At 29.1% G+C, this 7,500-nt stretch overlaps 1 protein-coding gene across 1 annotated transcript in view; it reads right to left on the bottom strand.

Moving 5' to 3' along the window:
* Dap160 (dynamin associated protein 160) overlaps positions 1 to 7,500 on the bottom strand; it is a gene marked incomplete in the record, with an annotated part of 108,482 nt that overhangs the window by 62,091 nt on the left and 38,891 nt on the right.

Genomic DNA, 7,500 nt, shown 5'->3' with positions numbered 1-7,500 from the left:
TATATATCCAATATATATATATACAAAAAAAAAAAAAAAAAACAATATTATATATATATATATATATATATCTATATATTAAATATATATATATATATATATACTATATGCTATATATATATTGTAAATATATTACATATCTCTATATTCATTATGTACCATTTATATGTATATATTATATATATATATACTATATATATATATATATATATATATATCTCTCTTTATATATATCTACATTATATGTTACATATACTGAATTATATATATATTCTATATATATATATATATTATATATATATATATATATATCCATTATAATCTATATATCTTTATTATATGTAGGTATGTATGTATAAATATGTATGTATGTATGTATATGTTTATATATATATATATTATATATATTTATATATCATATATATATATATATAATCTTATATAAACTATATATATATATATATACATATATATGTATTATATATGTAAATATGTATATAGATATATGTTTATATACATATACATATACATATAGTGATAATGATGAAGAAATATAATTGAAGAAGATGAAAACATTTTAAAAAAAAATTCTCTCTTTTTTTTTGGCTCTAATAATGTGATAATATAGGATCAACGTATTCAGATAATCTACACACGATGATCATATGTATAAACTAAATATCTAAAGATCATCCTTGCATTTTTATCTTCTACAATTATGTCAGCTTAAATCTGATATCTGTAAAAAATGTATATATTTATTACTGTTATCAAATTATGAATATAGTACTGAGAGTCATACATGTACTAAGCATTTATACACTTATAGCATAAGTGAGCAAAATGTAATTTTCCACTGCACATTCAAAGCTTGCAGAGCATAAAAATTAAAATGATAAAGGTCACAAATGCATTCCATACATCATTACCAACTTCAGTTTTATAATCATTCTTACCTATGCCCATTTTCTGAAGAGAAACTTCACATGTAAATACAATCATACAGGTAGTAAAATACAGTAAGTACAATCAGATATGCAACTGACATATCCAAAGATTTCATGCACAATGAAACAAAACCAACATGTAATGCTTATACTACAGAAAGTTCTATCTTTCAGAAATGGGATCATAGGGTTCATATAATATATATTCTGACCTTGTTTTCTTGTTCGTCGTCCTTATTTTGCGAATGATGTAGATGTGATGTAAGGTAAAGAAATGAGTAAGTAGCAACAATACAATTGACTGCTTTCTAAATATCAGATAAGTTGACTCTACCCTGAAACTTCTTGCTTTTAAGAAACCTACCATCCAACCAGTCACTGCTGATTATAGAAATGTTCAATCATTCTCATCAAGGTCTAAAATGCTTGCTTTTAAAGTTTTTTTTCTTTTCTTTTAAGAAAGAGAAACAATCTCATGCTCATACTTAATAAAACAAACATTCTTCTACAAATTTTATGATAGAAGCCAATATCCAAAATAATCATTTCTAAATCCACTTTATTGAAAGAATGTAGCTATGTAATGGAGTCTAACCTGCTTACTTGCTTTGAGTCATTTCATTAACCCATTCGCGCCAGATGACGTGCTATCACGTCATGTGAATATTTCTCTCTGGCCAGACATCTTATCACATCATGATCTCTCCCTCTAAACATGCATTTACATAGTTATGTCTGTATATACACATTGCACTTGCATTTAAATAGATACATTATGTTTTGACTTGCAAAAAAAAATGCCTCTCAGCATCCCATAAAAAATGGGGGTTAGTGAAAAGCACTCTGAGAGGCACAGCCCAGTATCGCGGTGGGAGATATCTCACACATGGAGCCCTGTCGCGAATGGGTTAAAGAGTATAACAATAAAAATCTTTTTTAGTTAATGAAAATTGAAATATCCTCCAGTTCTCTCTCAAACAATCAAAATAAAAATCTATATTTCAGAAATTAAGATCATAATATTTCCTGCTGAAAAGTATAAGCAAAATCATTTACATATTAGAAACCCATGTTTAAGGTTATCAATGCTAAATGGTTTGAACTGGTTACAATACACCCACACCCTATAATAATTCTATATAACAAATGAAAAGGCTTATACCAAAATAAAGACAAAATATCAAGTACCACACACGTATTATCAGCCCAACAATGCATCTCATATTCATAGTGGAAAAAGCATATACGTGATAAAATCTGGAAAGACTTGTGCAAAAGGGAATTTTTTTAGACCTCTTCTAGGAATTATTAAAAGTGCAGTGCAGGGGGAGTATGAATCAAGATCCTTCCAAAACACAAACAGCTACTTTTTCAAGACAACAAGGATGGAGCAATGAATATATCATACATACTTAGGGTACAGATAAATCCTTTTGCTTACAAGACAATGACAAATGAAGCTGAATCAATTCATAAGAGATATTAAAAAAAAAAAATGCATTTCATTTCTATTGTTAACCCAAATACCTGATTGACTTTGAGATTAGCAGAGTCAGGTGTCTGAACAGTTGCAGGTTCTGCAGGTGTTTTTTTCTGCTTCATAAAGTTAAGCATGGAATGACAAAGGAGAAAAGACAATATTAATAACACTCAAATGGTGAACCTTCCCTCTGATAGTCTAAATCTAACAAAACACATACATGCTGAATTCAAATTCAAAATTCGGCATAGTATGAATTCTTACATTCACTTCACGTAAGCCACTTCCAAACCTGTTTTGTATGCACTTCTTTTGTCAAAAGTGCATATATATAAAACTCACCTGTATACATACATGAAGCTGTATTTATGATTATTATACCTATAGAGTAAGAGCATAACTTTCAACAATTACAAGTATTCCTTTTAAATGTGGGTAATGTGCAGCAGAAGGAGAATTTGGAATAGAAAAATGTATTATATAAAGATCATTTGCCTTTGGATATGGTCATTGTTTATCATTCAAATAAGTATACAAAATAAGAAACTTACATCAAAAAGTTAAGTTCCTTTTTTGTGTTTTTACTGATTGCTTTCTAAACAAGTTAACCCTTTGGCCGCTGAAATCGCAAAAATGCAATTTCAAATATATATCCCTTAACCACAAAAATCACAAAAATGCCACAGCTTCTAATAAAAAATCCCACTAGCTGAAGTATAACTCAACTCTTCTCCAATTTAATTTTGTTATTTTGTACAAATGTTGTTTATAACAACTTTATGTAGAATTTTACTTACTTAATGAGAATATGTATGTGTCTTCAACTATACTGGCTATGTTTTTGCAGATTATCATTATGGAAATCATCATTTATCCCTGGAGTAATTACTAAAAACAGGAATTAAATAATTCAAAAAATAAAAAGTGCCAAAAACCAGACTTTTTTTTTTTCTTTGATGAAAGTTATTGTCATTTCCAAAAAATTAACAATTTTTTTTTTACCGAAGGACAATATAAATTGTCATTTTGGCATTTTTTGTTATTGCAGGAAAACTGGCATCTTTTGGGAATAATTTTCAGCTTCATTAATACGTCCAAAGGGTTAACCAAGTGTATTTGTATGTTTGGTAAGTGAGCATGAGTAAGAGTAAGAGTAAGAGTAAGAGTAGGAGTAGGAGTAAGAGTAAGAGTAAGAGTAAGAGTAAGAGTAAGAGTAAGAGTAAGAGTAAGAGTAAGAGTAAGAGTAAGAGTAAGAGTAAGAGTAAGAGTAAGAGTAAGAGTAAGAGTAAGAGTAAGAGTAAGAGTAAGAGTAAGAGCAAGAGCAAGAGCAAGAGTATGAGTATGAGTATGAGTATGAGTATGAGTATGAGTATGAGTAAGAGTAAGAGTAAGAGTAAGAGCAAGAGTAAGAGTAAGAGTAAGAGTAAAAGTAAGAGTAAGAGCAAGAGCAAGAGCAAGAGCAAGAGCAAGAGTAAGAGTATGAGTATGAGTAAGAGTAAGAGTAAGAATAAGAGTAAGAGTAGTAGTAAGAGTAAGATTGATAGTAAGTATGAGAGTGAGTGAGCCTGAAGAATGAGTGTGAATATGGGTGTAAAAATGTGTACATCTTTGTGTCTGTTTGCAGATGCAAATTCTTGTGTGCATATGTGTATTGATTTGCATGTAAGTGCATGTGTGTATGTCATGTGTATGTGCATGCGGAAATCATATGGTTATACACTTATTTTACTTATGACAGTACTGTCAATTCAATATAACTAACAAAATTAATAACCACAACTATTCAATAGCGTGGCTCTTGCCTGAATAAGGTAGGTAAAGAGCAAAGAATTCTAACCACAATGCCTAGCTAGTTCATGCCAACACTATCAAAATAAGAAACAAAAACTAGGCTAGTACAATTGGGGAATTCAAAATTTTATTGCACAAAATCTGATATCCAGATACCTACTTAATAACTGATCAATTAAATGCCACTAATAACTATAGATGTGGCAGATGAAAACTAATTCCAACTGCAATCTAATCCACATAATCTCCAGATTTCAAGCTAACCTATATCTTAGGATTATGAAATAGAGAAGTCCCCAAAATTCCAAAGCTAAGTCACTTTTTAATTAGAAGTGACTACATTATTAACTTAATTTACATTAAATGGTACAAATTTGTTTATTTCTGTAACATATAAGGTTCTAATGTCCTATTTTCAAAATTGTAATAATTATAATAATAATAATAACCAATCATTCAGGTGATCCATTTCAGGTTCCCAATCAATCAAGCTTTTCTTCAGGCTCCTCTGCAAGGTACTTGATTTTTTAGACAAGGTGAAGTCACTTAAAGCAAAATTTTGAGGTCATAGAACACACTTGAAAAAATACTTACCCATAAGTATAATTCTATGACCTTAGATTGTAAAGGGCATTCTTAGCACTTCTGGTTAAGTGTTACAACAAAAATAAATCATATCAACAGACAGTAACATAGGCAGCCAATCTGAATAATTTTCAATCAATTTGCCAAAATCAGTATGCATTATAAAATAAATTGTTCCTTATTGCTAATACCCCAAAATCAGAGACAAGATGTGGTATCATGCAGTGATCCCTCAAAAATCAATTTGTATCCACTTCACATTTCAAATCATCAGCAAAAAAAGAAAAAAAGAAATCACAATTCCAATTTTGAAAAACATACACCAATCTCAGGACATTAACCCTTTAAATTGCCAAAACTTTCTTTCTACATTTGCTTGGCTTCTAGTAAGCATGTAGCAGACAAAATCACTTTCAGGGATCCCATCACCAAGGATAAAAATAAAATAAATGTTTCTAATACCTCCTGGTTCTCTTCAGTGACTACCTGTTGCTCAGCTACAGGCTGCATTTCTGCTTCAACATCTTGTCTGAATCTGGCCGGGCCCATCACACCATCGCTCTGTTCAGCAAGACAGTGTCTCCAGTCTTCTTGTGGTAATAAACTGTTGCCACACAAAAGGCGTTGGTGGTTGCATCTTTCATTATACGTCACATTTCCACTTTAAATCATTATACACGCCCTCCCTTCACAACTCAGTCTATAATTACGAGGGCAAGCTGACCATGATAAACAATACAATAATGTAACTGTTCAACTGTATAAACAAATTTATCACAACAGTCTCTCTTTACGTTGAACAGACATAGCGTAATTTAACCTTTACTGCACACAAACACATGTCCAGAAACGTCCCTAATTTAATCTCAGGCATACTTCCTCATCAATTAATGCACACACGAATAGCTCAAGAAGTGGAACAAACTATTTTTGAAATGAAAATACAAAAATGCTAGAACTTTCCTTTTACAAAGGCAATGCAATAATACGACACCACAATTTTTCCTTCGGACCCTAAAAATCTACTCAAACGACATATTAAGCATACAGCTACCAAATCGTTATTTTTTAACACCTTATACATAAAATAGCATAAAAATTGATACAACGAATTAAGAAGTATACCAAACTAAGATAACATATTTATATTTACTGTTCACCTCGACGGTCAAGACTGTTGTGAAGATTACAGCCAATTCCGTATGACCCCAATCAGATCACTCTGTCAACTCACAATGACTTTCAATAGTAGAAATACCTCCGCTCTATCCTTGGCACAAACCAGTATTATCACAGGCTTAGGTGCATATGAAATACGATACATATGTGTGTGTGTGTGTGTGTGTGGATGGTGCTGTTGTGTGTTGTGTGTGCGTGTGCGGGAGCGTGTGCGTGTGCGTGTGCAGGTGCGTTTGTGTGTGCGTGTGCGTGTGCGTGAGCGGTGCATGTGCGTGGTGCGTGTGCGTGTGCGGGTGCGTGTCCTTGTTGCGCTACATTTATACCCATTACACTTGTACATATACCTCTCAATAACAGATAAATAGACATATTCATATACAAATACATATAATTTATGTATAACGTAACGTTTACGATATGTAATACGTATACGTACACGTTAAAACTATATTTATTATGGACTATGTATATTTATATGTTATGAGTATATGAATGTATATGTATATTTGTAAATATATATCATATGCCTGTAATCATACATATATATATATTCATGTAGATATATAATAGATAGGTATATCGGTCATACTATGTCTATATTATATAAATCATATTATACTCTTATACTATACAGTATCTATATAGAAATATATACAAATATTCTTCATATTTATACAGTATACTCAATAATTAGTCAATATACACCACATATATACTCATACTACTATATGTATAACATATATTTATTTACGTATGTACGAGAGATGAATAAATATTCTAAACACATATATATAGCATTAAAACAAATACATTTCTTATATATAAATTATATATATATACATAAATCATTTATAGATTTACTTATATCATTATATATATATATATATATTTATAGATAAATATACTAGTATATGATTAATTTATATATCATGTATATATATAAACTAATATATAATTTAAATCTATATTATATACATATATAATACTGATATAACATAATGATACATTTTTACAATATATAAATATAGTATGTATATATCACATATTACATGATTATATATATATATATATAAAGTCTATATATATATATATATATCAGTATATATTATCGAATATACACATATAATATATATATAGATGTTAGATATATCACTTATATAATATATAAACTATGTCTATATATATAATACATATATATTTAGATATAAAAATATATAGATAATATATATATATATATTATGACTAGTATAATCATGGTATATATATAATATTATACCACACACAGAATATATATATATATATATATTATTTATAGTCTATATATATATTATATGAGGTGTCGGTGTATATGGTATCATTCATGCAAATATAAATATAAATATAAATATAATTCACTAGTCAATCTATCTCATAGATCAGTTATCATATATAATTTTATACATATCTAAATATTATATCTACTATAGTATCATAGCATAACAAATTATATATATGATAATATCTAATTTTATATATATA

This window comes from Penaeus japonicus, unplaced genomic scaffold, assembly GCF_977035675.1.
Source record: "Penaeus japonicus unplaced genomic scaffold, GWHDUDI00000001_assembly GWHDUDI00000032, whole genome shotgun sequence".
Lineage (NCBI taxonomy): Eukaryota > Metazoa > Arthropoda > Malacostraca > Decapoda > Penaeidae > Penaeus > Penaeus japonicus.
Note: the sequence above shows the minus strand (reverse complement) of the source record. Positions and strands in the feature narration are given on the sequence as shown.